Below are 13,146 nucleotides of genomic sequence, written 5' to 3'. Positions count from 1 at the left end.
ATGCTGTTATGGGAAACTGCTTTGGATCTGCACATCACTCTTCGAGCACAGTTTCTGCCAGGAGCACAAAATTCGTTAGCAGATGTTCTGAGCAGACAGATGGTGGATCCTCATGAATGGAAATTGGACCCTCAGGTATTTCTTCAGTTGACCATGGCTTGGGGAACTCCAGACATAGATCTGTTCGCTTCTCCTCTGAATTCCCAACTGCCTCTGTTTTGCACAAGGCTGTTTCATCCGAAAGCCTGGAAAATAGATGCACTATCCTTCAGTTGGAGCAACCTTCACGTGTATGCCTTTCCTCCTCTGCCTCTTCTTCCAAAGGTCCTGTTGAAAGTCAGGAGGGACAAACCTTGCATGATCCTTATAGCGCCGGATTGGCCTCGTCAACATTGGTACCCTCTGTTGAGGAGCCTAATTCACGGGACACCTTGGCCATTACCACGGATTCCTCACTTATTGTCTCAAGCAGACAATCATTTTCTCAATGTCAGGGTGCAATCCCTACACCTGACAGCCTGGTGCATTCAGTTTTAGAGGATGAGGGCCTTCAGCTCCCTCAACAAGTTTTAGATGTCCTTTTGGAAGCCAGGCATCCTAGTACCCGAAAAGTTTATGCTGATAAATGGAAGAGATTTTTTTCTTTGGAGTTCAGCTAAAGGCCTTGATGTCACTTTGCCTAATTTGAGTTATACTTTGCAATATTTGACTATGTTACTGGACAAGGGTTTGTCCTTCTCTTCTATAAAAGTGCATGCTGCAGCTATTTCTGCTCACTATGATGGTGATCCTCCTTTATTTTCACATCCTTTGCTTAAACAGTTTCTTAGAGGGGCAAAGAATATAAGACCCCATGGAGGGCTCCTACTCCTGCCTGGGATCTTAATTTTGTTTTGGAAAAACTGACTCTGCCTCCTTTTGAACCTGCAGCTACGGCTGAATTGAAGTTGTTGTCCTGGAAGACTGCTTTTTTATTGGCTGTTACTTCTGCTAGAAGGGTATCTGAATTACAGGCTCTCATGGCAGTGGAACCTTTTCTGATTTTTCACCAGGACAGAGTTTCCTTGCGTACTAATCCTACTTTTCTGCCTAAGGTAGTTTCTAATGTGGCATTGAACCAATCTATACATTTGCCTACTTTTTATGCTAACCCCCAAAATGAAGGGGAAAGAGTTTTGCATTCTTTGGATGTGCATAGGCAGTTACGGTATTATTTGTTCAGAACCAATGAGTTCAGGAGATCTCAACAGTTATTTGTTTCATTTGCTGTGGCTTCAAGTGGGAAAGCTGTCTCAAAGCAAACTATTTCCAAGTGGATAGGCCATTGTATTGCTTTTTGTTACTCTCATCATGGAAAGGAGGTTCCAGTTGGGATCAGGCCTCATTCTACTAGGGCTACGGCCACCTCTACTGATTTTTTGAGAGGGGTAGCTACTAAAGACATTCTGGAGGCAGCTACTTGGAGTTCTGTACATACCTTTACAAAGCATTATCATTTGCCTCTTTATTCTAGGTCTAGGGCTGGGTTTGCCACTGCAGTCCTGCAGGGCATGTCTGCAGCTCCTCCTGCTATTTAGTTGGCCAGCCTCCCTTTTTTCCGTTGCTCTGGGATTCTACCCATTTGTCAGGACTGCAGCAATGGGAGACGACGAACATAGTACAGTTTTGTACCTACCATAAATGTAGATGTTTGAGGATCTCCATTGCTGCAGTCCTATTTTCCCTCCCTCCTTCCCCCTTTTTCTTTTTAGATTGGGGTTTTTGGGTGGTGTTTTTTTTTTGCATTCTGACGTCTGAGGCAAGAAAGACTGAGGTTATGGCGTCGGTCATGCGCATTTGTACTGACAAGTACTTGCGTCAGTCTCAGGCGCCCATGACCGACGCCGGTTCTAGCCCTTTGATATTCGGGCCGATGGTGGGCAGCGGAGTACCCATTTGTCAGGACTGCAGCAATGGAGATCCTCGAACATCTACATTTATGGTAGGTACAAAACTGTACTTTATCACCTTACATGTTTCAGTATGTGAAGTTTTAAGCCCATATTTAGAACAATGCACAGAACTTATCACCTTACACGTCTCAGTATGTGAAGTTCTAACCCCATATTAAGAAGAGTGCACAGCAGTTATCACCTTACACATCCCAGTATGTGAAGTTCTAAGCCTACGTTAAACAGAGAGCACAGAAGATATCACCTTACATGTCTCAGTATGTGAAGTTTTAAGCCCATATTAAGCAGAGTGCACAGAAGTTATCACCTTACATGTCTCATTATCTGAAGTTCTAAGCCCATATTAAGAAGAATGCACATGGGTTATCACCTTACACGTCATAGTATGTGAAGTTCTAATCCCATATTAAGAGGAGTGCACAGAATTTATCACCTTACATTTCTCAGTATGTGAAGTTCTAAGCCCATATAAAGCAGAGTGTACAAAAGATATAACCTTATACCTCTCAGAATGTAAAGTTCTAAGCTCATATTAAGCAGATTGCACAGAAGTTATAACCTTACACTTCTCAGTATGTGAAGTTCTAAGCCCATATTAAGCAGATTGCACAGAAGTTATCACATTACACGTCTCAGTATCTGAATTTCTAAGCCCATATTAAGAAGAGTGCACAGAAGTTATCACCTTACACGTCTCAGTATTTGAAGTTCCAAGCCCATATAAGGAAGAGTGCACAGAAGTTATCATCTTACACGTCTCAGTATTTGAAGGTCTACGGCCATATTAAGCAGAGTGCACAGAACCTATCACCTTACATGTCTCAGTATGCACAGTTCTAAGCCCATATTAAGCAGAGTGCACAGAAGTTGTCACCTTACACGTCTCAGTATGTGAAGTTCTAAGCCTATATTAAGAAGAGTGCACAGAAGTTATCACATTACATGTCTCAGTATGTGATATTCTAAGGCCATATTTAGAAGGGTGCACAGAAGTTATCACCTTACACATTTCTGTGTGTGAAGTTCTAAGCCCATATTAAGAAGAGTGCACAGAAGTTATCACCTGACAAGTCTCAGTTTGTGAAGTTCTAAGCTTATATTAAGCGGAGTGCACAGAAGTTATCACCTTACACGTCTCAGTATGTGAAGTTCTGAGCTCATATTAAGAAGAATGCAAAGAAGTTATCATCTTACACGTCTCAGTATGTGAAGTTCCAAGCGCATATAAGGAAGAGTGCACAGAAGTTATCACCTTACATGTCTCAGAATGTGAAGTTCCAAGCCCATATAAGGAAGAGTGCACAGACGTTATCACCTTACAAGTCTCAGTATGTGAAGTTCTAAGCCCATATTAACAGAGTGCACAGACATTATAACCTTACACGTCTCAGTATGTGAAGTTCTAAGCCTATATTAAGAAGAGTGCACAGAAGTTATCACCTTACATGTCTAAGTATGTGAAGTTCTAAGCTCATATTAAGATGAATACAAAGTAGTTTTCACCTTTCACATCTCAATATGTGAAGTTCCAAGCCCATATAAGGAAGAGTGCACAGAAGTTATCACCTTACATGTCTGAGTATGTGAAGTTCTAAGCCCATATTAAGCAGAGTGTACAGAAGTTATAACCTTACACGTCTCAATATATGAAGTTCTAAGCCCATAATAAGCAGAGTGTACAGAAGTTATCACCTTACATGTCTCAGTATGTGAAGTTCTAAGCCTATATTAAGAAGAGTGCACAGACGTTATCACCTTACATGTCTAAGTATGTGAAGTTCTAAGCTCATATTAAGATGAATGCAAAGAAGTTATCATCTTTCACATCTCAGTACGTGAAGTTCAAAGCCCATATAAGGAAGAGTGCACATAAGTTATCACCTTACATGTCTCAGTATGTGAAGTTCTAAGTCCATATTAAGCAGAGTGCACAGAAGTTAAAACCTTACACGTCTCAGTATATGACGTTCTAAGCCCATAATAAGCAGAGTGCACAGATGTTATCACCTTACACATCTCAGTATGTGAAGTTCTAAGCACATATTAAGCGGAGTGCACAGAAATTATCACCTTACACATCCCAGTATGTGATGTTCTAAGCTTATATTAAGCAGAGTGCACAGAAGTTATCACTGACACGTCTCAGTATGTGAAGTTCTAAGCTCATATTAAGCAGAGTGCACAGAAGTTATCACCTTACATGTCTCTGTAGGTGAAGTTCTAAGCTCATATTAAGAAGAATGCAAAGAAGTTATCACCTTACACGTCTCAGTATGTGAAGTTCCAAGCCCATATAAGGAAGAGTGCACAGAAGTTATCACCTTGCACGTCTCAGTATGTGAAGTTCTAAGCCCATATTAAGCAGAGTGCACAGAAGTTATAACCTTACACGTCTCAGTATGTGTAGTTCTAAGCCCATATTAAGAAGAATGGACAGAAGTTATCACCTTACATGTTTCAGTATGTGAAGTTTTAAGCCCATATTTAGAAGAATGCACAGAAGTTATCACCTTACACGTCTCAGCATGTGAAGTTCTAAGCCCATATTAAGCAGAGTGCACAGAAGTTATCACCTTACACGTCTCAGTATGTGATGTTCTAAGCCGATATTATGCAGAGTGAACAGAGGTTATCACCTTACACATGTCAGTATGTGAAGTTCTTATCCCATATTAAGCAGAGTGCACAGAAGTTATCACCTTACATGTCTCAGTACGCGAAGTTGTATGCCCATAATAAGCAGAGTGCACAGAAGTTATCACCTTACATGTCTCAGTATGTGAAGTTCTAACCCCATATTAAGAAGAGTGCACAGAAGTTATCACCTTACACATCTCAGTATGTGAAGTTCTAAGCCCATATTAAGCAGAGTGCACAGAAGTTATCACCTTACATGTCTCAGTATGTGAAGTTCTAAGTACATGTTAAGAAGAATGGACAGACGTTATCACCTTACATGTTTCAGTATGTGAAGTTTTAAGCCCATATTAAGAAGAATGCACAGAAGCTTTCTCCTTACACATCTCAGTATGTTAAGTTCTAATCCCATATTAAGCAGAGTGCACAGAAATTATCACCTTACACATCTCAGTATGTGATGTTCTAAGCCTATATTAAGCAGAGTGCACAGAAGTTATCACTGACACGTCTCAGTATGTGAAGTTCTAAGCTCATATTAAGCAGAGTGCACAGAAGTTATCACCTTACATGTCTCTGTAGGTGAAGTTCTAAGCTCATATTAAGAAGAATGCAAAGAAGTTATCACCTTACACGTCTCAGTATGTGAAGTTCCATCCCCATATAAGGAAGAGTGCACAGAAGTTATCATCTTACACGTCTCAGTATTTGAACTTCTATGCCCATATTAAGCAGAGTGCACAGAAGCTATCACCTTACATGTCTCAGTATGCACAGTTCTAAGCCCATATTAAGCAGAGTGCACAGAAGTTGTCACCTTACACGTCTCAGTATGTGAAGTTCTAAGCCCATATTAAGAAGAGTGCACAGAAGTTATCACCTTACATGTCTCAGTATGTGATATTCTAAGGCCATATTTAGAAGGGTGCACAGAAGTTATCACCTTACACATTTCTGTGTGTGATTTTCTAAGCCCATATTAAGAAGAGTGCACGGAAGTCATCACCTGACATGTCTCAGTATGTGAAGTTCTAAGGTTATATTAAGAGGAGTGCACAGAAGTTATCACCTTACACGTCTCAGTATGTGAAGTTCTAAGCTCATATTAAGAAGAATGCAAAGAAGTTATCATCTTACACGTCTCAGTATGTGAAGTTCCAAGCACATATAAGGAAGAGTGCACAGAAGTTATCACCTTACATGTCTCAGAATGTGAAGTTCCAAGCCCATATAAGGAAGTGTGCACAGACGTTATCACCTTACATGTCTCAGTATGTGAAGTTCTATTTCCATATTAACAGAGTGCACAGACATTATAACCTTACACGTCTCAGTATGTGAAGTTCTAAGCCCATATTAAGAAGAATGGACAAAAGTTATCACCTTACATGTCTCAGTATGTGAAGTTCTAAGCCTATATTAAGAAGAGTGCACAGAAGTTATCACCTTACATGTCTAAGTATGTGAAGTTCTAAGCTCATATTAAGATGAATACAAAGTAGTTTTCACCTTTCACATCTCAATATGTGAAGTTCCAAGCCCATATAAGGAAGAGTGCACAGAAGTTATCACCTTACATGTCTGAGTATGTGAAGTTCTAAGCCCATATTAAGCAGAGTGTACAGAAGTTATAACCTTACACGTCTCAGTATATGAAGTTCTAAGCCCATAATAAGCAGAGTGCACAGATGTTATCACCTTACATGTCTAAGTATGTGAAGTTCTAAGCTCATATTAAGATGAATGCAAAGAAGTTATCATCTTTCACGTCTCAGTACGTGAAGTTCCAAGCCCATATAAGGAAGAGTGCACAGAAGTTATCACCTTACATGTCTCAGTATGTGAAGTTCTAAGTCCATATTAAGCAGAGTGCACAGAAGTTATAACCTTACACGTCTCAGTATATGACGTTCTAAGCCCATAATAAGCAGAGTGCACAGAAGTTATCACCTTACACATCTCAGTATGTGAAGTTCTAAGCACATATTAAGTGGAGTACACAGAAATTATCACCTTACACATCCCAGTATGTGATGTTTTAAGCTTAAATTAAGCAGAGTGCACAGAAGTTATCACTGACACGTCTCAGTATGTGAAGTTCGAAGCTCATATTAAGCAGAGTGCACAGAAGTTATCACCTTACATGTCTCTGTAGGTGAAGTTCTAAGCTCATATTAAGAAGAATGCAAAGAAGTTATCACCTTACACGTCTCAGTATGTGAAGTTCTAAGCCCATATTAAGCAGAGTGCACAGAAGTTATAACCTTACACGTCTCAGTATGTGAAGTTCTAAGCCCATATTAAGAAGAATGGACAGAAGTTATCACCTTACATGTTTCAGTATGTGAAGTTTTAAGCCCATATTTAGAAGAATGCACAGAAGTTATCACCTTATACGTCTCATTATGTGAAGTTCTAAGCCCATATTAAGCAGAGTGCACAGAAGTTATCACCTTACACATCTCAGTATGTGATGTTCTAAGCCTATATTAAGCAGAGTGCACAGAAGTTATCACCTTACACGTCCCAGTATGTGAAGTTCTAAGCCCATATTAAGCAGAGTGCACAGAAGTTATCACCTTACATGTCTCAGTATGTGAAGTTCTAAGCCCATATTAAGCAGAGTGCACAGAAGTTATCACCTTACATGTCTCAGTATGTGAAGTTCTAAGCCCATATTAAGAAGAGTGCACAGAAGTTATCACCTTACACATCTCAGTATGTGAAGTTCTAAGCCCATATTAAGCAGAGTGCACAGAAGTTATCACCTTACATGTCTCAGTATGTGAAGTTCTAAGCCAATATAAAGCAGACTGCACAGAAGTTATCTCCTTACACGTCTCAGTATGTGAAGTTCTAAGCCCATATTAAGAAGAATGGACAGAAGTTATCACCTTACATGTCTCAGTATGTGAAGTTCTAAGCCCATATTAAGCAGAGTGCACAGAAATTATCACCTTACACGTCTCAGTATGTGATGTTCTAAGCCTATATTAAGCAGAGTGCACAGACGTTATCACCTGACACGTCTCAATATGTGAAGTTCTAAGCTCATATTAAGCAGAGTGCACAGAAGTTATCACCTTACATGTCTCTGTATGTGAAGTTCTAAGCTCATATTAAGATGAATGCAAAGAAGTTATCACATTACACGTCTCAGTATCTGAATTTCTAAGCCCATATTAAGAAGAGTGCACAGAAGTTATCATCTTACACGTCTCAGTATTTGAAGGTCTACGGCCATATTAAGCAGAGTGCACAGAACCTATCACCTTACATGTCTCAGTATGCACAGTTCTAAGCCCATATTAAGCAGAGTGCACAGAAGTTGTCACCTTACATGTCTCAGTATGTGAAGGTCTAAGCCCATATTAAGAAGAGTGCACAGAAGTTATCACCTTACACGTCTCAGTATGTGATATTCTAAGGCCATATTTAGAAGGGTGCACAGAAGTTATCACCTTACACATTTCTGTGTGTGAATTTCTAACCCCATATTAAGAAAAGTGCACAGAAGTTATCACCTGACAAGTCTCAGTTTGTGAAGTTCTAAGCTAATATTAAGCGGAGTGCACAGAAGTTATCACCTTACACGTCTCAGTATGTGAAGTTCTAAGCTCATTTTAAGAAGAATGCAAAGAAGTTATCATCTTACACGTCTCAGTATGTGAAGTTCCAAGCACATATAAGGAAGAGTGCACAGAAGTTATCACCTTACATGTCTCAGAATGTGAAGTTGAAAGCCCATATAAGGAAGAGTGCACAGACGTTTTCACCTTACAATTCTCAGTATGTGAAGTTCATAGCCCATATTAACAGAGTGCACAGACGTTATAACCTTACACGTCTCAGTATGTGAAGTTCTAAGCCTATATTAAGAAGAATGGACAAAAGTTATCACCTTACATGTCTCAGTATGTGAAGTTCTAAGCCTATATTAAGAAGAGTGCACAGAAGTTATCACCTTACATGTCTCAGTATGTGAAGTTCTAAGCCTATATTAAGAAGAGTGCACAGAAGTTATCACCTTACATGTCTAAGTATGTGAAGTTCTAAGCTCATATTAAGATGAATGCAAAGAAGTTATCATCTTTCACGTCTCAGTACGTGAAGTTCCAAGCCCATATAAGGAAGAGTGCACAGAAGTTATCACCTTACATGTCTCAGTATGTGAAGTTCTAAGTCCATATTAAGCAGAGTGCACAGAAGTTATAACCTTACACGTCTCAGTATGTGAAGTTCTAAGCCCATATTAAGCAGAGTGCACAGAAGTTATCACCTTACATGTTTCAGTATGCGAAGTTCTAAGCACATATTAAGTGGAGTACAGAAGTTATCACCTTACACATCCCAGTATTTGAAGTTCTATGCCCATATTAAGCAAAGTGCACAGAAGTTATCACCTTACACGTCCCAGTATGTGAAGTTCTAAGCCCATATTAAGCAGAATGCACAGAAGTTATAACCTTACACATTTCAGTATGTGAAGTTTTAAGCCCATATTAAGCAGAGTGCACATAAGTTATCATCTTACATGTGTCAGTATCTGAAGTTCTAAGCCCATATTAAGCAGAGTGCACATAAGTTATCATCTTACATGTGTCAGTATCTGAAGTTATGCGCGCATATTAAGAAGAATGCACAGAAGGTATCACCTTACACATCTCATTATGTGAAGTTCTAACCCCATATTAAGAAGAGTGCACTGAAGTTATCACCTTACACGTCCCAGTATGTGAAGTTCTAAGCCCATATTAACAGGAGTGCACAGAAGTTATCACCTTACATGTCTCAGTATGTGAAGTTCTAAGCCCATATTAAGCAGAGTGCACAGAAGTTATAACCTTATAAGTCTCAGAATGTGAAGTTCTAAAACCATATTAAGAAGAAGGCACAGAAGTTATCATCTTACACATCTCAGTATGTGAAGTTCTAAGCCCATATTAAGAAGAATGGACAGAAGTTATCACCTTACATGTCTCAGTATGCACAGTTCTAAGCCCATATTAAGCAGAGTGCACAGAAGTTATCACCTTACACGTCTTAGTATGTGAAGTTCTAAGCCCACATTAAGCAGAGTGCACAGAAGTTATCATCTTACACGTCTCAGTATGTGAAGTTCTAAGCCCATATTAAGCAGAGTGCACAGAAGTTATCACCTTACATGTTTCAGTATGTGAAGTTCTAAGCCCATATTAAGAAGAATGCACAGAAGTTATCACCTTACACGTCTCAGTATGTGAAGTTCTAAGCCCATATTAAGAAGAGTGCACGGAAGTTATCACCTTACACGTCTCAGTATTTGAAGTTCTAAGCCCATATTAAGCAGAGTGCACAGAAGTTATCATCTTACAAGTCTCAGTATTTGAAATTCTACGGCCATATTAAGCAGATTGCACAGAAGTTATCACATTACACGTCTCAGTATCTGAACTTCTAAGCCCATATTAAGAAGAGTGCACGGAAGTTATCACCTTACACGTCTCAGTATTTGAAGTTCTAAGCCCATATTAAGCAGAGTGCACAGAAGTTATCACCTTACACGTCTCAGTATGTGAAGTTCTAAGCCCATATTAAGCAGAGTGCACAGAAGTTATCATCTTACACGTCTCAGTATGTGAAGTTCTAAGCCCATATTAAGAAGAATGCACAGAAGTTATCATCTTACACGTCTCAGTATGTGAAGTTCCAAGCACATATAAAGAAGAGTGCACAGAAGTTATCACCATACATGCCTCAGTATGTGAAGTTCTAAGCCCATATTAAGCAGAGTGCACAGAAGTTATCTCCTTACATGTTTCAGTATGTGAAGTTCTAAGCCCATATTAAGCAGAGTGCACAGAAGTTATCATCTTACACGTCTCAGTATGTGAAGTTCTAAGCCCATATTAAGAAGAATGCAAAGAAGTTATCATCTTCCATGTCTCAGTATGGGAAGTTCCAAGCCCATATTAAGAAGAGTGCACGGAAGTCATCACCTGACATGTCTCAGTATGTGAAGTTCTAAGGTTATATTAAGAGGAGTGCACAGAAGTTATCTCCTTACACATCTCAGTATGTGAAGTTCTAAGGCCATATGAAGAAGAGTGCACAGAAGTTATTACCTTACACGTCTCAGTATGTGAAGTTCTAAGCCCATATTAAGAAGAATGCAAAGAAGTTATCACCTTACATGTCTCAGTATGTGAAGTTCTAAGCCCATATTAAGCAGAGTGCACAGAAGTTATAACCTTACACGTCTCAGTATGTGAAGTTCTAAGCCCATATTAAGCAGAGTGCACAGAAGTTATCACCTTACACATCTCAGTATGTGAAGTTCTAAGCCCATATTAAGAAGAATGCACAGAAGTTATCACCTTACATGTCTCAGTATGTGAAGTTCTAAGCCCATATTAAGCAGAGAGCACAGAAGTTATCACCTTACACGTCTCAGTATGTGAAGTTCTAACCCCATATTAAGAAGAGTGCACAGCAGTTATCACCTTACATGTCCCAGTATGTGAAGTTCTAAGATAATATTAAGCAGAATGCACAGAAGTTATCACCTTACACGTCTCAGTATGTGAAGTTCTAAGCCCATATAAGGAAGAGTGCACAGAAGTTATCACCTTACACGTCTCAGTATGTGAAGTTCTAAGCCCATATTAAGCAGAGTGCACAGAAGTTATCACCTTACATGTCTCAGTATGTGAAGTTCTAAGCCCATATTAAGAAGAATGGACAGAAGTTATCACCTTACATGTTTCAGTATGTAACGTTTTAAGCCCATATTAAGAAGAATGCACAGAAGATATCACCTTATACGTCTCATTATGTGAAGTTCTAAGCCCATATTAAGCAGAGTGCACAGAAATGATCACCTTACACGTCTCAGTATGTGATGTTCTAAGCCCATATTAAGCAGAGTGCACAGAAATTATCACCTTACACATCTCAGTATGTGATGTTCTAAGCCTATATTAAGCAGAGTGCACAGAAGTTATCACCTTACATGTCTCAGTATGTGAAGTTCTAAGCCCATATTAAGCAAAGTGCACAGGAGTTATCACCTTACATGTCTCAGTATATGATGTTCTAAGCCGATATTACGCAGAGTGAACAGAGGTTATCACCTTACACATCTCAGTATGTGAAGTTCTAATCCCATATTAAGCAGAGTGCACAGAAGTTATCACCTTACATGTCTCAGTATGTGAAGTTCTAACCCCATATTAAGAAGAGTGCACAGAAGTTATCACCTTACACGTCTCAGTATGTGAAGTTCTAAGCCGATATTAAGCAGAGTGCACAGAAGTTATCACCTTACATGTCTCAGTATGTGAAGTTCTAAGCCCATATTAAGAAGAATGGACAGAAGTTATCACCTTACATGTTTCAGTATGTGAAGTTTTAAGCCCATATTAAGAAGAATGCACAGAAGCTTTCACCTTACACGTCTCAGTATGTGAAGTTCTACATCAATATTAAGCAGAGTGCACAGAAGTTATCACCTTACACGTCTCAGTATGTGATGTTCTAAGCCTATATTAAGCAGAGTGCACAGAAGTTATCACCTGACACGTCTCAGTATGTGAAGTCCTAAGCTCATATGAAGCAGAGTGCACAGAAGTTATCACCTAATATGTCTCTGTAGGTGAAGTTCTAAGCTCATATTAAGAAGAATGCAAAGTAGTTTTCATCTTACACATCTCAGTATGAGAAGTTCCAAGCCCATATAAGGAAGAGTGCAAAGAAGTTATCACCTTGCACGTCTCAGTATGTGAAGTTCTAAGCCCATATTAAGCAGAGTGCACAGAAGTTATAACCTTACACGTCTCAGTATGTGAAGTTCTAAGCCCATATTAAGAAGAATGGACAGAAGTTATCACCTTACATGTCTCAGTATGTGAAGTTCTAAGCCCATATTAAGAAGAGTGCACAGAAGTTATCACCTTACACGTCTCAGTATGTGAAGTTCTAAGCCAATATAAAGCAGACTGCACAGAAGTTATCTCCTTACACATCTCAGTATGTGAGGTTTTAAGCCCATATTAAGAAGAAGGACAGAAGTTATCACCTTACATGTCTCAGTATGTGAAGGTCTAAGCCCATATTAAGAAGAGTGCACAGAAGTTATCACCTTACACGTCTCAGTATGTGAAGTTCTAAGCTCATTTTAAGAAGAATGCAAAGAAGTTATCACCTTACATGTCTCAGAATGTGAAGTTCTAAGGTTATATTAAGCACAGTGGACAGAAGTTATCACCTTACATGTCTCAGAATGTGAAGTTCCAAGCCCATATAAGGAAGTGTGCACAGAAGTTATCACCTTACAGGTCTCAGTATGTGAAGTTCTAAGCCCATATTAAGCAGAGTGCACAGAAGTTATCACCTTACACGTCTCAGTATGTGAAGTTCTAAGCCCATATTAAGAAGAATGCACAGAGGTTATCACCTTATATGTCATAGTATGTGAAGTTCTAAGCCCATATTAACAGGAGTGCACAGAAGTTATCACCTTACATGTCTCAGTATGTGAAGTTCTAAGCCCATATTAACAGGAGTGCACAGAAGTTAT

This window comes from Protopterus annectens, chromosome 1.part1 (genome assembly GCF_019279795.1).
Source record: "Protopterus annectens isolate FY-2018-M chromosome 1.part1, PAN1.0, whole genome shotgun sequence".
Taxonomy (NCBI): domain Eukaryota; kingdom Metazoa; phylum Chordata; order Ceratodontiformes; family Protopteridae; genus Protopterus; species Protopterus annectens.
This window is presented reverse-complemented; position numbering follows the sequence as displayed.